This window comes from Ursus arctos, unplaced genomic scaffold (genome assembly GCF_023065955.2).
Source record: "Ursus arctos isolate Adak ecotype North America unplaced genomic scaffold, UrsArc2.0 scaffold_8, whole genome shotgun sequence".
NCBI classification, from domain to species: domain Eukaryota; kingdom Metazoa; phylum Chordata; class Mammalia; order Carnivora; family Ursidae; genus Ursus; species Ursus arctos.
Genome location: NW_026623100.1, coordinates 73,264,654 through 73,284,055, shown reverse-complemented (window position 1 = coordinate 73,284,055; position 19,402 = coordinate 73,264,654). Strand labels below are relative to the sequence as shown.

General features: G+C 39.5%; 1 long non-coding RNA gene across 1 annotated transcript in view; it reads right to left on the bottom strand.

Annotated features, from left to right (window-relative positions):
- Positions 1-14,782: 14,782 nt before the first annotated feature.
- The window catches only part of LOC123001989 (uncharacterized), a 520,842-nt gene continuing 516,222 nt past the window's right edge, over positions 14,783-19,402 (bottom strand). Inside the window, exon 8 of the long non-coding RNA XR_006411420.3 lies at positions 14,783-15,900. This is a non-coding gene — a long non-coding RNA (uncharacterized LOC123001989). The remainder of the gene's footprint in view (positions 15,901-19,402) is intronic.

The window sequence follows — 19,402 nt, the reverse complement described above, 5'->3', positions numbered from 1 at the left end:
AGGGTACCTTCAGGGGCTTGGTGATTAGATCATCACTTAACTTCTCTGTGGCAGTGTGGGAAGCGAAAAACAACAGAACATGATTTTTCAAAGTTATGAAATAAAATCATTCTGAAACCAGAACCCTAGAACAAACTCCCAACTAAATTTCGAATGAGAGGACAAAGTAAAGATATTTGAGCAACTCAAGGACTCATATGACTTACCACTCAGAGAGCCTGTGAGTAAGCTTGTTTAAGCACAGATTCTGGCAAATACCTAATAAACTCAAGAAAGAGGAAAGATACAGGTTTAAAAAAATGACCTTGCCAAATAAATAAATAAAACCTACAACAAACAAAACCACACCACACGAACACCAGCAGCCAATACAACGTAATGGTGCAAGTGATTATTTTTGCACACGTTCAACATATTTTAGCTCCAATCTGCATGTAAAGGAGGGTGAAGTTAGAGGAAGAAGGTGAAACTTTACTAAGGTTTTGCTCTGCTGAAGTAAAGGATGTGGACACCAGCTGGGTCAGCAGTCTGTAAGTCACGCCGCAATATACAGGCTTTCGCCAGCACAAGTGAAGTAGGATGCGTAACTATTAAAATGCCAGAGGAGCAAAAGGAACAAAGAAAACTCAGCTGATTAACACAAACCCAGGACAGAGAAATAAAAAGAAGCACGAAGAAAGTGGACTCAACAGAAAATACGGGTCCCAAACTAAGTCCAACAGACATCATTACAATGAATACAAACGAAAGAGAAACTCAGATGGGGTGCAAGGTAGCTCTGAACCATCTACAAGCAGCACAGCTAAACAGAAGGCACAATTTATTTTTTGTTTTATTTTTTTTTAAATATTTTATTTATTTGAGAGAGAGAGAGAGAAAGCAAGCATGAGTAGGGGGCAGAGGGAGAGGGAGAGGCAGGCTGCCCGCTGATCAGGGAGCCCGATTCGGGGCTCCATCCCAGGACCCTGAGATCATGACCTGAGCTGAAGGCAGATGCTTCACCAACTGACCCACCCAGGCACCCCCAGAAGAACAATTTTAAGCAACTATCTACACCAGGCACATGGCTATAGAGCAAATGCTTGAATAACAATATTAAGTTTAGGCAAGAAAGAACTGAAAGTGAGGATTTCTAAGCAAGACAACAGAGAGATAATATATTTGATACAACTGATAAATCTTAAGAAGGTAAGAATGAAGCACGGATTTTTTTAGACCCCTAACAAACTAGTTTCAGAATCCGCGAGGAAAAACTGACGCATTCTAAGGGAACCAGACAAATCCACATTCATGTGTGACATGTTAATACACATTTTCCTGAAATCGGCAGATTAAGTAAACAATAAAAAAAGATGGGGAGCTGAGCTTCCTGATTCTTTCCCACAGCGGTGGGCCGCAGATGGGTTACTCAAGTGCCGAGATATTGATCCACGCGGCCATGGTGTGGCCTGGTGGGATCTGTGGCAGCCACAGCCTTGAATCAATGACTTCATGCTTCACGCGGCTCTTCATTTTCTCAAGGTGCCATCCAAATACATTTCTATGTGAGCTGTACTCCGACCTCAGCAAATTTGGGAATGACTGAGGATAATTAAAGAACATCTGAAGCATGGCATGATAGGACATGCATGATATAGTGTATGTATTTGAAGCACATGTATTTGCATACGATTTCTATGAAACTTTGTACCGATAAGGAGGAAGGAGACTTTTTTTTTTCAAAAGAATAAATAATACAAAAAATTGACAATGTGTTACATCTCAAAGAACATCTTGATAGAATATATACAAAAGGTGGGGCGCCTGGGTGGCACAGTGGTTGGGCGTCTGCCTTTGGCTCAGGGCGTGATCCTGGCGTTATGGGATCGAGCCCCACATCAGGCTCCTCTGCTATGAGCCTGCTTCTTCCTCTCCCACTTCCCTTGCTTGTGTTCCCTCTCTCGCTGGCTGTCTCTATCTCTGTCGAGTAAATAAAATCTTTAAAAAAAAAAAAAGAATATATAAAAAAGGAAGCATTCATATAGATCTTATTCTCTGGCTATATTGTGATAAAATTAGAAAATATATCACAAGGATGGCTTACACTAAAAACTACTAATTTCAATTTAAAAAAAAAGTTTTACACATCATCCTGATACTTTTTGTGCACTTTTCTGTATGTATGTTATGCTTCAATAAAAAGGCTAGAATGAAAAGATCTTACATAAGCTTTGAATTAAAGAGGGAAAATATCTATTTAGAAGTAAGTTACAATGTGTGTACTTGTTGTAAAAGCTATAACATGTCAGTTTGGTAGTCTTCATAGGAAAACGTATAGTCTTACTTCATATAGGAGAAAAAAAAGATTAAGAATAAAAGAAGTAAGCATACAATTTAAAAAGGTAGGAAAAACCTTCAAAATAAATTAAAATAAGAGAATTTTTGGCAAAGAGAAAAACAAAAATATGGAAATTTTTAAAAAGTGACCAAAAACTTGAACAGTTAAACGAAGTGATGATTCTCTGAAAACATCAATAAAGTGGAAGATCTCTGACAAATTAACACAAAACACAAACAATAGCAAAAAAAAAAAAAAGGAAAAGAACAAACATGGAGATTAACAAATGACGATGATTAAACATAATAAAAATAATACATTCTGTTTCCTAATGAAAATTGGGAAACTAAAAATATGGGTGATTTTTCTGGTGACATAAAATTTAGCAAAATTAAACCAACAAAAGTTAACATACCTATCTACTAACATGAGAGAGATGGGGAAAAGAAGCAGCCAAGATCCAGCCCTATAAAAGATTCTTTTCCAGGTAGCTTTTATAAGTGAGGTAATTCTTGTGTTATATTAACTGTCCTGGAAGCATAGAAAAAGATGGACACTCACAGCCAATATAAAATCCTGGTAATGAAACCTGCACAAAACTAACACACACACACGCACACGCACACGCATCTTCGCCAATCTCACAAGCATATATCCAAAACTCAGAAGTTGCACACTTATAATATTGAGTTTTGCAGTGGAATTAAAAGAATAGTGCACTATTCTATCTAAGGTGTCTCCCAACACTTGCCACGTAATAATGGTTCTCCATCAGGACAACAATGAAATTCCCTATTTAGCACATAGAAGGACAAGCGTATGGGATCATCTAACCAGATACCAGAGACATTCTTGGTAACACGCGCACGTGCACACACTCTCCTCAGTAAGTGAACAATAAAGGAATCATCCTCACTCCCATAAAGTGAGTCCACACAGTTACATAATTCCCGCAATGAAATCAAAGAGTAAGAGGCATAAATACTAGAAAACAAAAACAATATTTGCAGACCACTCAATTATTTCAGTGATAACATGAACATACAAGAATAATAAATTGTGTTAGGAGGTTAGACTCAAGACCGACATGAAATCGGAATCGATTCCAATATATAATAACTGTTACTTGGAAATTATAAGGGAAAAAACATGTACTTCCTATGGCTACAAAATGAATTAAAAATACCTAAGGAAAATGCTAACAAAAATATGTCCAGCCTGTGGGAAGAAAATTAGAAAACCACTGAAGGATATAAAAAGAATAACCTGAATAGAAACGACCTAGTATTATAAAAATATCACTTGCCCACAAGTCAAGGTATAGATTCAATACAGCCCTACCTGGATCCCTAAAAGATTTTTTTTTTAAGATTTATTTATTTATTTTAGAGAGAGAGAGAGTGGGCCCAAGCAGGAGGGGCAAAGGGAGAGAATCTGAAGCAGGAGCCCGGCTTGGGGCTCAATCTTATGACCCTGAGATCACACTTGAGCGGAAACCAAGAGTCTGATGCTTAACCTACAGGCAGCCCCCCCACAACAAGATTTTTTAAAATCTTTAATAGGTTCTAATGTTTACATGGAATTGAAGATAGATGGAACTAATGTAATTGACTAATCACAAACTGATGATGTAATTAAAACCCGAAGCCCTATAAAAGGTGTCCGGAGGAGGTAATTTCCCTCTGTGCTCTGATGAGAACTCCAGCAGACATGATTTGCCTCCTCGTTCTTAGATAACAGATAGTTCTGTGGTTTCTTAATCTCAATCCAGAAAGTAGAATTTGAAGTCCAAGCTACCAAGTGAAAGTCCAAACTTTAAGTTAGAGTGCAATCTTCTCCCCTCCCCCAGCATGAATGTGTTTTTGCAAAAAGCCTTCCACTCTTTATTTCTCTTTCTTTCTCCACCTTCTCTTACCATCCCCCACACCCGTCAACCTGCCCCTGCAGACACCTGCTTGGTGCCTCTGAGGATGGGCTTCCTGCTCCCTGGGTCTGGGAGATGCTCAGTGTGCACTCTTTTGGGTTCAGTAGTGCGCGTGCTGGGGAGCCCCTCTGCCCAAAGACCTCTTACCTGTGCTTCCCAAGTACATGGCATTTAGAAGCATCCTTCCGACTCCAATTTGAAAAATTACTTTCTTTTAATCAGGAGGGGTATTAATTTTCTCAAAGGTCCGCTTGCTCTCTACAGAAACGATCATAGGGTTTTTCCTTTTTTATCTTCTTAATGTTCTAAATTCCCTTAATAGATTTCCTAAAGCTGAATTACTTTGACATAAAGAAAACGATCCTACTCATTCCATTTGCTAAAATTGCTACAGTGGCATCCACTGTGCCCTGAGTAACCTTACAAAACAGCCTTGTTTTTATATCGTGAAATATACAGTTGGATTTATTAAAATGTAATTTATTTATACACTTACATTAACATGAGAATTATTGAATCCTTCTTTTTTTTTAAGATTTTATTTATTTAGGAGCACAATGCAGGACTCGATTCCAGGACCCTGGGTTCATGACCTGAGCCGATGCAGTGGCTTAACTGACTGAACCACCCAGGTGCCCCAGAATTATTGAATCCGTAAATGTCCACTTTTAAAAATATTTTGTACTGCTGCCATTCTAGGGGCTGCTTCTAAGTGACTGAGTTTTAAGTGTCTTTCGAAGTTACGGAATCCATTCAGATTTTGGTTTTGTTCAAAAGCCAGTTTTGGAAATTTGTGTTTTCATTAAGGGTTTTCAAATTCATAGCATTCTGTTATACATAGAATTGTTTTGTAATTTAAAATTTTCCTGTAAAGTTCTGCTTTTTGTTGCTTTTACATTCTGCTTTATCTCTTCTTTTCTGTGATATTTACTAGACAATTATAATTTTATTTGTTTCTTCCTTCAATTCTGTTTTTTAATTTTTTTTAATTTAAATTTTGTTGTTTTCTGATTCACAATAAATTATGGTTTTATCTTTAGGAATTTATTCCCGGTCTGTTTTGTTTGTCTTCGTTTAACTTTTGAGCTTGATGCTTATTTCATTTATTCTCCATCTTTTTTTATTTAATAATGAAAAATAGGCTAAACTCATGGATTTCTTTTATCTATGTAAATAGATAGGTTTTGCTATGCTGTGTTTTTACTGTATTGATTATTAATTAATTAATAATTGACAACATCAAATTTTATTCTTTTAAAACAAAAGCTGTTTAAAAGAGTGGCTTTATTTTTTTAAGCTTTTTTTTTTTTTGAAACTACTTATTTCCTCTTTTGTTGCAATGTGGTCATTGAATATGGCCCGTCAATCTTTATTTTGGGACTTTTTTCTATTCTGAGTTTTCTATGACCACTATCCTGTGTACATTTGGAAAAATGATAATGTATGTTAGCCTGTTTGGTGTATGCTTCAGCCTACCGTGTTATTGTTTATTATCTATTTGTTATAGGAAATCTGAGGAAACCTTGGGAAAAAGCTTTCTAAGCGTACATAAGTATTCCATGTCCATTGTGAAGTATCTGTTTCAGCAATCTGTAATGTCCCATTTATTGCTTTTTTCTTGAATTCCACTTTGTTATTATAATGCAGTCACTACAAGTTATATTCTGTTTGAATTCTCCTGGTGTAGTTGAATCTATTATTTTCTTTCAAACTTTTGATATATTTTATTTTCATAACTCATGTATATTTAGTATGGATAATGGATACACTGACCTCATTCCTGCTGTTATTTTATACTTTCTGTTAGTTTTGCTTTCTTATTATTTCCCCTCTGCTGTTTACTGTATTGCTTTAGAAGTCGTTAATCCTGATCCGTGTCTTCTGGTGGTTACTTTATATGAAAAAATGCACCTGTGTTTCTCCATCAGTGTCGAGAACGAAGCAGTATGTACCTATTTACCATCTTCAACTCAAGCAAGATGACAACTTGAGCCTGCAGAGCACAGGAGTTTTTTGCTTGTTCTGTTCTGTGGTTAAGTGTGTTCTCCTGTTTTCTCTGGAGATGGGCTCCCTGTGTCCCATTTGGTCTGAGTGCTGAGCTCAGCTTGCTTTTTGAGACTCCTGAAAATTTTCCCATACCTAATGATATTGGTCCATCTAATCATCTCCATAGGAAGCCAAGCTTGTAACTGAGATGAGCCTCCCCCGAGATTGTAGAATCTTGCAATTCCTTCTATGAATGGAGTCTTCCTCATGTCCTTCCTGTCAATCCAAGGTCATCCCATGTCCCTGGCTGTCTGCGCATGGGTGTTTAAAGCAATGTGAGAGGACTCTTGTTCTGGCAAGTTCTGACGCATGACTCTCTACTTGTTCTCCATCCTGGACAATTATCCAGGAGATGTTGTGATATTGGCGGGAAGCTAGGAGGGATGGCAGGGGGACTGGCTTCATTCACTTACTGCCTGGGAGGGTGTCACCTTGCGTATACTGAGCAGCTGCTCTCTCCACCCTCTGAGGTCGGGCACTAGTGTGAAGCTGCCCTATTGTGCAGTGTTGTTACACAGTTGCCATCTTGTTTCCTGGCTGATGTACTTCAGTGGAGAGTTGGAAAGGGGAATGGGGATGTGGAAGGAGTCAAATATATGGGCCATCAAGACCCCGGAAATCTTACTTGATGCTTTATGGTATAATTATTTGTGTTCCTATCTTGTGCTCTTTACTCGCCTAAAAGTTCCTTGAGGGAATGATTCAGCATTATATTTCGATAACACACGGCACAGGCTTGACTGAATATTGAGGGAACACCATTGTATTCCTATCCATTTTTATATGGTTGTAAGCTTCTTTGGGAGTTAGAAAGTTTCTTAGGCTGAGTTTCCCAGAAGCAGACTGTGAGGCGAAATTCATGTGCAAATGATTTATGTAGAATGTGCTGCCAGGATAACCCAGTAAGGGAGTGACGGAAGCAGAACAGGAAAGGGGAAGGAGGAAGAAAGCAAGCAAGGATGAGGTTACAAGCAAGGCTCCAGCCTCAACCTGCTTCCAAGGGAGGCTCTGGAGTGTGAATTATGCATCAGAGTTAGTCTCTCCTTGAGCTTCATGGAGTCTCCTACTCTACACTTGGCTGAGAGCCTTGGGGGGTTGGGGGTAATGGGGTGGATGAGGAAGAATGTGACCCCCCAGCCCTCTGGCTCCCTGTGCTTTCAGTCAAGGCATCTCCAGAAGCCAAGGGAAGTGTCTCAGGTTGAGGTTTTACAAAGCAAAGACAGAGGGAGGAATAGGTACCCCAAAATAGTATAAAGATCGGAGGGGATCCTGGTGGAGCCCCAGTAGTGTTTGCCACAGAAACCTTGTTTTCTTTTCTTTCTTTCTTTCTTTTTCTTTTTCTTTTTTTTTTTTTTTTAAGATTTACTTACTTGTTTATTTATTTATTTTAGAGAGAGAGAGAGCATGAGCCGGGGGCGGGGGGGGGGGGCGGGTAGAGGGAGTGAGAGAAGCAGACTCCCTGCTGGGCAGGGAGCCCCATACAGGGCTCGATCCCCGAACCCCGGGATCACGACCTGAGCCAAAGGCAGACGCTTAACCGACTGAGCCACCCTGCCCCTGGTTTTATTTCCTTAAGCCATTGCTTCCGGATTGTCATTCATTCTCTCAAGGTGTATACTCGGCCACGATGAGGCATCTCCTGTGCTGTGAACAGAGGCAAATGTGGTCATTTCAGCAAAGGGCCAGAGCTCATGTTTCTGTTACTGGTGGGTGCTGGATCAAGTACAGAAAATGCTCACACTAGGTCTTTCCTTCTGGAAGATTCTTTGGGGACTTCTGACGGCCACCTGCTACTGTCATGTTCAAATGGAGACTTCCCATTGTTCCAGAAAGTGAAAGCTTTCCTGAGCAAACATTCAATGCACAGACATATTGGTCTAGACTTTGCATGGACTTGACAAACACACTTTTGAAGATGGCTGGCATTTTTTTCATTAGAAAAATTTAAATTTTTTAATATTTTGAGGAAACTCCATAGGATTTTCCATAGTGGCTGCCCTGATTTACATTCCCACCAATGGCGTCCAGGGGTTCCCTCTCCTTCATATCCTCACCAACACTTCTCTCTTATCTTTTAATAGTAGCCGTTCTGTGCCTTGTGCTTCTGATGCCGTAGGCAAAGAAATTCTTGCCAAGATTAATGTCAAGACAGTTTCTCCCTATGTCTTCCTCTGGGAGTTTTATGGTTTCAGATCTTACATTTAAGTCTTTAATGCATTTTGAGTCAAATTTTGTAAGGGGTATAAGATCTGGGTCTAGTTTCATTCTTTGCAAGTGAAATATCAAGTTTTCCAACACCATTTATTGAGGAAAATATCTTTTCTGCATTGAGAATTCTTGTCTCCATTGTCAAAAATTAGTTGACTGGATATGCATGGGTTTATTTCTGGGCTCTCAGTTCTATTCTATTGGTCTGTGTGTCTGTTTTTATTCCAGTACCATACAGTTTTGATCACTACAGCTTTGTAACATAGTTTGAAATTAGGAAGTGTGATGCCTCCATCTCCAACCCCCCACCCCCATCCCTTAGGATTGTTTTGCCTACTTGGTGTCTTTCATGATTCCATATAAATTTTAGGATCCAGCAATCCCACTTCTGGGTATTTATCCAAAGGAAATGAAATAACTATCTTGAAAAGATATCTGCATTCCTATGTTCAACACAGATTAGTCACAATAGTCAAGATGTGGAAACAACCTAAGTGCCCACTGATGAGTGACTGGTTAAAGATAATCCAGTGTAGGGACGCCTGGGTGGCTCAGTCAGTTAAGTGTCTGACTCTTGATTTCGGCTCAGGTCATGATCTCAGGGTGGTGAAATTTAGCCCCATGTCAGCTCCTCGCTGAGAGTGGAGGCTGCTTAAGATTTTCTCTCTCCCTCTGACCCTCCCCCCACTTTCACTTGTTCTCTCGCTCACTCTCTCTCCAAAAAAAGAAAAAAGAAAGAAAAGAAAAGAAAAAAGAAAATGCAGTGTATGTATGTACAATGGAATATTATTTAGCTACGAAAAAAGAGGAATCTTGCCATTTGCAACAATATGGACTGGCCTTTAGCGAATTATGCTAAGTGAAGGAAATCAGACAAAGAAAGACAAATACTACGTGGTCTCACTTATGTGTGGAACCTGAAAAGCAAACTCATAGAAATAGAGTAGAATGGTGGCTGCCAGTGCTGGGGGGTGGGGAAAAGGAGGAGATGTTGGTCAAAGAGTACAAACGTCCAGTTATAAACTGAGTAAGTTTTGGGGATCTAATATACAGCATGATGACCGTGGTTAGCTGTATTGTATTGTATCCTTGAAAGTTGCTAAGAGAGTAGACTGTAAATGTTCTCACCACACACACAAAAGTAGTGATTAGTATGTTGTGAATTATATTATGAATGTGTTAATTAACCTTATGTGGTAATCATTTTGCAATATTCGTATGTGTATCGAATCATCACATTATACACTTTAAAATTTCCCAATGGTATATCTCAGTTATATCTCAATAAACCTGGATAAAATAAAAATAAATTAAAATTCACATAGCAAATGTTATGGGAAGAAGAGGCGAGAGAACAGATGAAGGGAGATTAGCTATGAACTGATTATTGTTGCTGCAGGATAATGCGTTCATAAGAGTTAAATATACTATTTTATCTACTTTTATAACTGCTCAGAAGTTTCTATAATAAAAAAGCTTTTAAAAAGGACAAGAAAATGCCTGGGACTTAGTGGGATTCAATATCCACACAACCTGGTAATCAGATTTGTCTATGAGTAACCCCAGGCCTGGAGCTTGATTTGATCAGCATCTTCCTGTTTCTTCTGTTAGAAAAAAGCAAAATGTGTAGAACATGAAATAGACCGTATAATGTGATTAATAAGAAAAAGATAATAATTATTCAATTTTACTCAATTCCACAGACTGTCATAGAATCCCTAGGATGGGGGCACCTGGGTGGCTCAGTCGATTAAGCGTCTGCCTTCAGCTCAGGTCATGATCCCAGGACCCTGGGATCGAGCCCTGAATTGGGCTCCCTGCTCAGCGGGGAGTCTGCTTCTCCCTCTCCCTCTGCCCCTCCTCCTGTTCATGTGCTCTCTCTGTCTCTCTCTCTCAACTAAATAAATAAAATCTTTTTTTAAAAAAAGAATTCCTATTATGTGTCAGGCACAGTGTTAGGGGAGATTTAACCTGTGAGATTTCTAATTGAGTGGGGGCAAGGCGGGGGGAGACTTGCATAGGAGGGACTAGAAAATATCCCTCTAGAGCTGGCAGCCTCCTCCAACCAGCTACACATCCACTGACCTTGGGTGATTAAAATTAACCAACCAGTGAGAGAAGGATGGAAGAACAGAGTGTGCAAGGTTTTGTTTTGTTTTGTTTTATGAGCAAGGTCCTCATAAATTTTAACTACGGAAGGTCATTATTTTATGACAAGTACATTTCAGAATGATCTTTCCTATAATGCCCTGTGAGACAAATTCATGGGATTAACTACTGAAAGGAATAAATGAAATAAAGGTCTAATCTTCTGTTAGAAAAAGAAGAAAACAAACACACACATAAAGAAACTGGATCCTTTTCCCTTCTAAGGCAGAGGTGTAAAATTCCCAAATACAACACCAGCAAGCCGAAGTCAGTAGTGCATTTAAACATGTACAAAGCTCTTTTAATAATATTCTTACTGAATCTATTTTTATCACTTTCCAAAAAGTTTTCCATTTTTTTAGAGTTCAAATTCATTGGCACATAGTTATTCCTATTCTCCTTTAATTAAAAATCTCTACAAAATCCAGAGTGGGTCTCTAGTTGTTTGTAATATTATTTCTACTGAGTCTTGGTTTCCGAGAGTGCGATTTCTCCGATTTCACTTTGTCCTTGATGATCTTCATAATTTGCTTTGGTCCTTTGCATTTCTTTTTAATCTTATTATCAGTTTATTAATTTTCCCAGAAAAAAAAATCAATCCAAATGAAAGAAAAAACACCAATCTGGGGCGCCTGGGTGGCACAGCGGTTAAGCGTCTGCCTTCGGCTCAGGGCGTGATCCCGGCGTTATGGGATCGAGCCCCGCATCAGGCTCCTCCGCTATGAGTCTGCTTCTTCCTCTCCCACTCCCCCTGCTTGTGTTCCCTCTCTCGCTGGCTGTCTCTATCCTGTCAAATAAATAAATAAAATCTTAAAAAAAAAAAAACACCAATCTGCTGGTATAATGATTTTGTTTGCAAGGAATTCTGAAATAAAATTGGAGAGAATTGATAGCTTCATAATACGGACTTTCCATTCTATGATATCTTACATTCCTGCATTCATGTCTTCTTTTAGTTATCTCAGTAATGTTTTGCACGTTTTGTATAGAGTGTTTATATATCCTTTGTCAGAGATAGCCTTAGGCGTTTGATATTTTCTTAGGTTCTTATGACAGAATTCATTTTTAAATTCATTTGCAAATGTTTTGTTGTTGGTATATGAAAATATAATTTTTATTTATTGATCCACCCAGAGACCTACCTAGCTAAAATCATTTACTAATTCTACTAGTTTGTAAGTAGATTCTTTTGATGATTTTTTCATCTGCAAAATCACATAAGCTACAATAATAATAAAATAATAATATAATAATAGGAAATAAAATAATAATAAAAGCTTTATGTATTTAAAAACTTTTATCATTTATTTATTTTTCTTGCTTAAAGGCATTGGTAAGGAATTCTAATACAATGTTAAATAAATTAAATGTGAAGCTTGTTGGTGTATTTTAGTAGAATCTATCAGATTAAAGTAGCCTCTCACATTTAAAAAATATCACTAAGGAGTATTGGATTTTGTCAAATTCACATTTAGAAGAATTAAATTTCTGGGGCGCCTGGGTAGCGCAGTCGTTAAAGCGTCTGCCTTCGGCTCAGGGCGTGATCCCGGCTTACCGGGATCGAGCCCCACATCGGGCTCCTCCGCTGGGAGCCTGCTTCTTCCTCTCCCACTCCCCCTGCTGTGTTCCCTCTCTCGCTGGCTGTCTCTCTGTCACATAAATAAATAAAATCTTTAAAAAAAAAAAACAAAACAAGAAGAATTAAATTTCTGCCAATAACCAAAACATAAAATTTTTAAGGCAAAATGCAAATATGAAAATTGATGCAAGAAGAAGTAAAGGGGGTCAAATGGTAAAAACGTCCAGTTATGAGATAATAAGTCATGGGGATAAAATGTACAGCCTGGTGACTATAGCTAATGATGCTGCACTATATTGGAAAGTGGCTGAGAGCAAACCTTAAAAGTTTTTATCACAAGAAAAAAAAATTGACTAGGCTTACTGTGGTGCTCATTTTGCAATAATATGGCAAAGCATTATGTGTTGAAACATAGAATGTTATATATCGATTATATCTCAAAGAAGAAAACCTCACAAGAAAAAGAAACGAAAACCTTAAAAGATCACTATTAAGTAACTTTCACTTAGAGTTGAAATGCCCAACGCCCAACCACCAACCACTCTGCATGTTGCCGTGTTCATCTGATAAAAGGCAGATATTTTATCAACTGTCAAGGAAGGAACAGATAAGCCCTGACTCACAGAAAATAATCCAGAGAATAGGGAAAGGAGCAAAACTGACCAACACATTTTATGAGATCATTAGAGCCTTTAGATCAAAATTGGGTCACAGCTTGCTTAAGACGGCCAATATAGGGCAATTCTTTTGAACACCTGTTTGATGCATTTTAGCATTTCATATTCTAGCTTCCATTTCTCTTAGATTCTGTTGCTTCTGCATTCTAGATGAATCTCTTTCTTGGATTTGTTTAATCAATTAGTAAGTTATTGAGTTTGTCTCCTACTCTGATTTTAGTACGTCTCTTGTTCTTCTCAAGTATTTACATTTTCTTTTTGAAATTTATCCATTATGTTTTCATTCCATACTCTCTGCTTATATTTCCCCTTCCTTAATTTGTCTCTTTGGACGTTTTAAACAATGCTGACTAAAGTCACTTCTTTAATAAATTCCTTTCTCCTTGCAGCTGCTAATGACGTCCCATGGCAGTTCTTCACGTGGTTTCCCATACTCAGTAAAATTCCTTTTTGTTGGAGTTCCTTTGTGGATTGACTTGTAGAGCCAGTCATATGGAGACCTATGAGATTAACTGGAACCAGTCCATGTTTTACTTTCCCAATTCAGGAGTTTTACAAGGTCTAAAAAGTGCTCATCAGGACCACACGATGGTGCCCTCTGTAGAGCCTTAACCTCTCTGTGGTAACTTTACTGCCTCTATCGCCACCCTGGTTAGGCCATCCTGCTTCTTATCCACTGGTTAGGATGTTTCTAGGTTCAGTCCCCAGCTCTGAGCTTCATGCAGTGAATGCCCTTCTAGACCCTTCCAATTACATGGCTGCATCTCTTCATTTTTGCTACAGTTATTAACTCTTGGCTCTTGATACAATACCAATACTCATAGAAGTTTACTTTGACTTAGACTCTTACTCATCTGTGAACCTTTGAATTCTCTCTTTTTTCTTTCTTGCCGTGGGAGAAGCAGAGGAGGGTGACGGGGCTCATTATCAGCCTACCGTCTTGCCTGTCTGTCAGGAGCAGGAATTAATACACGTTATTTAAAAAAAACATACATCTCTCCCATTCGTAAACTATGTCTATTGTTTATTTTGAAATGGGTGAATTAACTAATGGCTGGATGGCTCACCCCCTGAACAAGATAATGAAGTTGTTCTCAATTCAATTTATAGCTTATTAGGTACTTAGTGCATTTAGCACATCAGATGCACGGCGTTAAAAGGAATAAAAGCAAATTCATGACCATCAGTGCCCCCCTAAGTCCCATTAGAGCTCCTAGAAAAGGCCTTTGAAGTGAATTTAATGGTGACTTTGTTTAGTTCTGGATGTCTGAAATCAAATGTGCCAAGAAAGTTCCTTAAAGTGAAGAAATAAAAGGAGTTTTTCTTCTCTTAGCTCCTCCTCTGAATGCGTTTTGCACCTGCATTTGTTAAAATATCCTGGGCCCAAGGTCTTTGTTCAGTAGAATATTCCTGGGCTTCCTGCACTACTTAGGGTTAGATGTATGCCTTCCATCCTTAGTGGGTCAGATCAGGATTTGGGGAGCCGTCTAGATGGCCTACAACCCAGGTTTTCACACGAAGGTCTCCATATTCTCTCCCAGAAGAGTTTTCACATTCCTAGAACAGCCCAGCAAGATCAGAGAGCCATAAGTGACCGACAGAGATGCATCTCAGAAAGGCAGTTTTGATCAAGGGGAGGGAGGGAGGGTTCTAGAGCTCTGGCTGACAAAGGGCACCGCTTCCTGGCAGGGCAGAGCGATCACTGGCCAGTCCTCACAGCCCCGGGTGGCTTGTATTAATCAGTATCTTAAGCACCTTAATACTTCATTTCTGTCCTGACAAACTATTTCATAACATCCCCCAGTGTTGGGTTTTTTTGTTTGTTTATTTTTATTTTTGTTTTTATTATTTTTTTAAACTTTTACTTAAAATTTAGTCAGTGAACATACGGTGCAATAGTGGTTTCTAGAGTAGAATTCACTGATTCCTCGCGTATGTATCACTAGTGTCATTGCTGGATCACACCCTGGATTTGTTTTTAATCAGATAGGGGAAGACACAGAGACGCAGAAGTGATTGTCACACAGGAAGACGTTTTTACACACAGTTCCCTGGAAACAGGAGAAGTATCGTGCTCAGTTAGGAGGCAGAAGGAACAAGATTTATATCATGGCTTCTGAAGGAAAGGCAAGGTAAGGCAGGATAAACAGATACAGCCTCGACTTGTCTGAGTAATTTCAGCAGGCTCTTGAGCATAGGGGCTGTCCCCAGTTGGCTTTGGGATGAGTAGAGCAGAGGAATATTACCTCCAGGAGTATAGGAGCCAGACAGAGGAGGTGGTTGGGAATGTGGGCTCTGGATGCGTGAGACATGCACAGGAAAGATGCACTCCCAGGTAAGTCCTTTGCTATCTCAGAGAATTACCTAGGCCTGTACGGGTTCTCTTCTCCTTGGTCAGGGAGTCTCCAGGTGCATCAAGAATACAGAAAACAAGGAATATAGTTAATGTACCAACATTCCTCCTCCTCGTCTTTCTTCCTCTTCTTCCCCTTCCTCCTCCTCCTCCTCCTTTTCCTCCTCCTCCCCTTCTTCCCCTTCTTCTTCTTCTTCTTCTTCTTCTTCTTCTTCTTCTTCTTCAGAGAGAGAGAGCATGAGCAGGGGAAGAGGCAGGGGCAGAGAGAGAGGGAGAGAGAGAATCTCAAGCAGACTCCATGCTGAGCACAGAGCCGGATGCAGGCCTTGATCCTACAACCCTGATATCATGACCCAAGCCAAAATCAAGAGCGGGACGTTCAGCCAACTGAGCCATCCAGGTGCCCCCTCAACATTCCCTACTTCTGCTCCCCCATAGCTCCCCACTACCCCAGACCTCATACCTTATTCCTCCTTTCTTGGTCTGAAGCAAACTGCTGCTTTCGACACCTGTTCCAGCGGATAATCTCTGGCAGGTGAGAGCCCTGGGTTTCCCTCTTGACTGCCTCTGGGTGCCTCCTTCTGCATCAGCATCAAGAGAATGAGGCCAGGGAGTGGCGAGAGGGAGGGATGCCTCGGGAAACTTCCCCTGGAAGAAAGAACCAGCTCTGCTTCCAAGCCCTGCCTCACCACCACCCAGGCAAGAGACAAAAGGCATACCATAGAAGGTACTAATTAATATCTGGGAAGATGGCGGGGGTAGTGTATATGTTCCTTTCTTCTGTCTCCTGAGAGAATACAGCGCTTCGTTAAGGGATCTCAGAATCATTCCACTTAAGCAAACTCTCCTAGCTCTGGTTCTTCTTTTGTAAGATGGGAACCATAATACTGTTTTGTTTTGTGTTTTGTTTTTGCATGGTTAGAGCTTGGATGGGCTTGCATGTGCAGATTTTCCAGCGTAGGATCCAGCACATAGTAGGCACTTGGTAAATAATTTTCTTCAAATTCAAGTAATTTACTTTTCATGACTATCTTTTTTCCTTGGCTTTAGAGGCGTCCAAACTGGAAACAACTGTTCAAGCCACCGCAGGAACCTCACACCCCATGTTCCCAGGCAGAAGCGTGGACGTTTCCAAACCTAACAGTCCTGGTCCTGGTAATGCAGTTCACTAATGAAATTTCCATCATGTTTCTGCTGTCCCAGCATTTTTACTCATACTTAGACTTACAAGGCTTGAGCCGTGCTTCCCACACAGCTAAGGGGTATTAGAGGTTGCATCAGAGCGTACTGTGGGGCTGGGCCGAACAGGCTGGGCCAGAAGGGACAGGAAATTAGCATTATGGGTTAATTAAGATATAGTGAGTTACTTAAGGAATCATTTTTCTGCATTATTAGTACCGGAATGCATAGCCAGTGTAGACATTGCCACAACATAGAAATATACAGAGTTAGAAGGAAAAGGTCAGCACACACTCATAAATATACACAACCTATGTTATTTCCCAGAGGTAACCACAGTTAACTGTTTGTGGTATCCTTCCAGAACTTCTGCTATGCGTTTGCATACAAATACTTATATCATACACAGACGTGTTCGTATCAAAAAACACGTGAATGTGGCTATTTTACATGTAATGTATTGTAACTTGCTTTTTATTTTTTTTATTTTTTTATTTTTTTTTAAGATTTTATTTATTTATTTGACAGATAGAGACAGCCAGCAAGAGAGGGAACACAAGCAGGGGGAGTGGGAGAGGAAGAAGCAGGCTCATAGCGGAGGAGCCTGATGTGGGGCTCGATCCCGGAACGCCGGGATCACGCCCTGAGCCGAAGGCAGACGCTTAACCGCTGTGCCACCCAGGCGCCCCCTTTTTTTTTTTATTTTTTTTTATTTTTTTATTTTATTTTTATTTATTTTTTAATTTTTTAATTTTTTAATTTTTTTATTTATTTTATTTTTATTTTTTTATTTTATTTTTTTATTTTTTATTTTTTATTTTTTTATTATTTTTTTTATTTTATGTAACTTGCTTTTTAAATTTAACACGTTGATTTTTTTAATGTTAGCACAGATATTCTATATATTTTTAAATGTTACTTTTATTCCCTGAAATAGACATATCACCCACAGTTTACTTAAATTTACTTAAATAATTCTCTTTTGAGTAAAAATTAAGTCTATTTCCAAATGTCCCCTCCCATAAAAACAATGCTTCACAGGACATATACATTGCTTTGTGCAATTATGTTTTTCATTTTATGTTTTAATATTATTTGTATTCCTTTGCTATAACTGCCATAACAAATACCACAGACTGGGTGCCTTAAACAATAGAAATTCATGCTCTCAAGGTCTGACGACCAGATGAACAAAAGCAAGGTGCCGACAGATTTGGTGTCTGGGGAGGGTCTGTTGCTTGGCTCCTAGACGGCTACTTTCTTTCTGTGTGCTCCCCTGGCCTGTCCTCGGTGCAAGCTCCTGGAGAGAGAAAGAGCTCTGGAGTCTCTTCCTCTTATAAGGGCACTAATCCCATCACGAGATCCCCACCCTCATGACCTCATCTAGACCTAACCACTTCCCAAAGGCCCCATCTCCAGATGACCTCACCTTGGGGATGAGAAATTCAACATAGGGACTTTGGAGGGAGACACAAACATTCAGTCCATGGAAATAATGAAGAGTAAACAAATAAAAATACAGTTTTAGATATTGATAAATATTATGAAAGTAGTAAAATAGGGTAATCTGATAGAATGTTATAGAAAGCATTCCTTTAGGTTAGGTGATACAGACAGGCTTATCTGAGGAGAGGACATTCAACTTTTGAGACTTAAGAGATAAGAAATAACCATCTATGTGAAGGGAAGGGGGGAAGGCTTTGCTGACAGAATGAACAAGAACTGAAATCACTTTTGGAGTACTCCAGGAAGAAACAGAAGTCAGTGTCACTGAAGAATGGCACATGACACGAAAAGTGGTACAAAATTAGGTTACAGAGAAAGGCAAGGGAGAAATCCTAAGATCAGTTTAGATTTTATTTGAAATTCAGTTGGAAGGGACTGGATTTTTTTTTTTTAAGGGAGAGATGTTATTTGACTTTCATTTAGAAAAATCATTCCACTTGCTCTGAAAGACAAGAGCAGGGAGTGGGAGAACAATGATGGGATTAGGAGTTATCTGGGTAACTCGTGGTCATGGTCTGGGCCAGGATGATGGTAGGATAAACAGAGAGGAGGGGAGTCAAGACGTATTTCAAGAGTGGAACCCTTCGAACTTTCTAGTAGTTTAGATGTGGGGACCAAGGGAAAGAATGAAATTCAGGGGCATGCGTAGGTTTTGGCTTTGGACAACTGGGTGGATTATAGTGCCACTGACGCAGCCAGAAAGAGTGCTGTTTGGGGAGGAATGGGATGGAAGGAGGGCTGTTTTTAGGGAAGATGAGATTCAGAGGACTTTTTATTTTTATATTTCAAGTGACATTTACTTTGCAGGATTGTGGTTAGGAACAGTGTACATCACACATCTGACCTCTAACCTATGCTCAATACATTGACGTGATTACTAGGTTGGTCCCCTTTCCCATCGCATAGCCCTAGAAAGAATTGACCATTGGCCCCATATTCTTTTTGAATCCAAGATTTTCTATGCTGTCACTCACTCTCTCATTCTTTTCTTTTTTCTCTCCTTCGGCTTCCTTCCCCTGTGTCTGGCCAGTTTTCCAGCTCTCACAGAATTCTAAAGCAAACAAGAGATATCATCCGTGTAGACAATACCTTTCTAAGAACACACTTGCACGGGCTGTTTTGCGAACTAGGAGGTACTTTGAAGAAGTAAAGGGCAATGGTGAAGAACCCAGTATTTTAAGTCATATTACATGGGATTGAATTCCATTTCCACCACTCAGAGGCTATGTGAAGTTGGACAAGTTACTTAAACTTTCTATGTGTCACTTTCCTCATTTGTAAAATGGCGGTAATGGCACCTAGCTCATAAGGTTGCTATAGGGAATTAAACTGCCTAGAGTGCTTGGAAGAAAGCCACCTGTTCAATACTGAGTAAGTGTTCAATAAATGTGAGCTAACATCTATATTCGGGATTTCAAGCAGATGGGTGAATGGCCCCCCTTCCAGGAATCTCCCCCTACCAAAA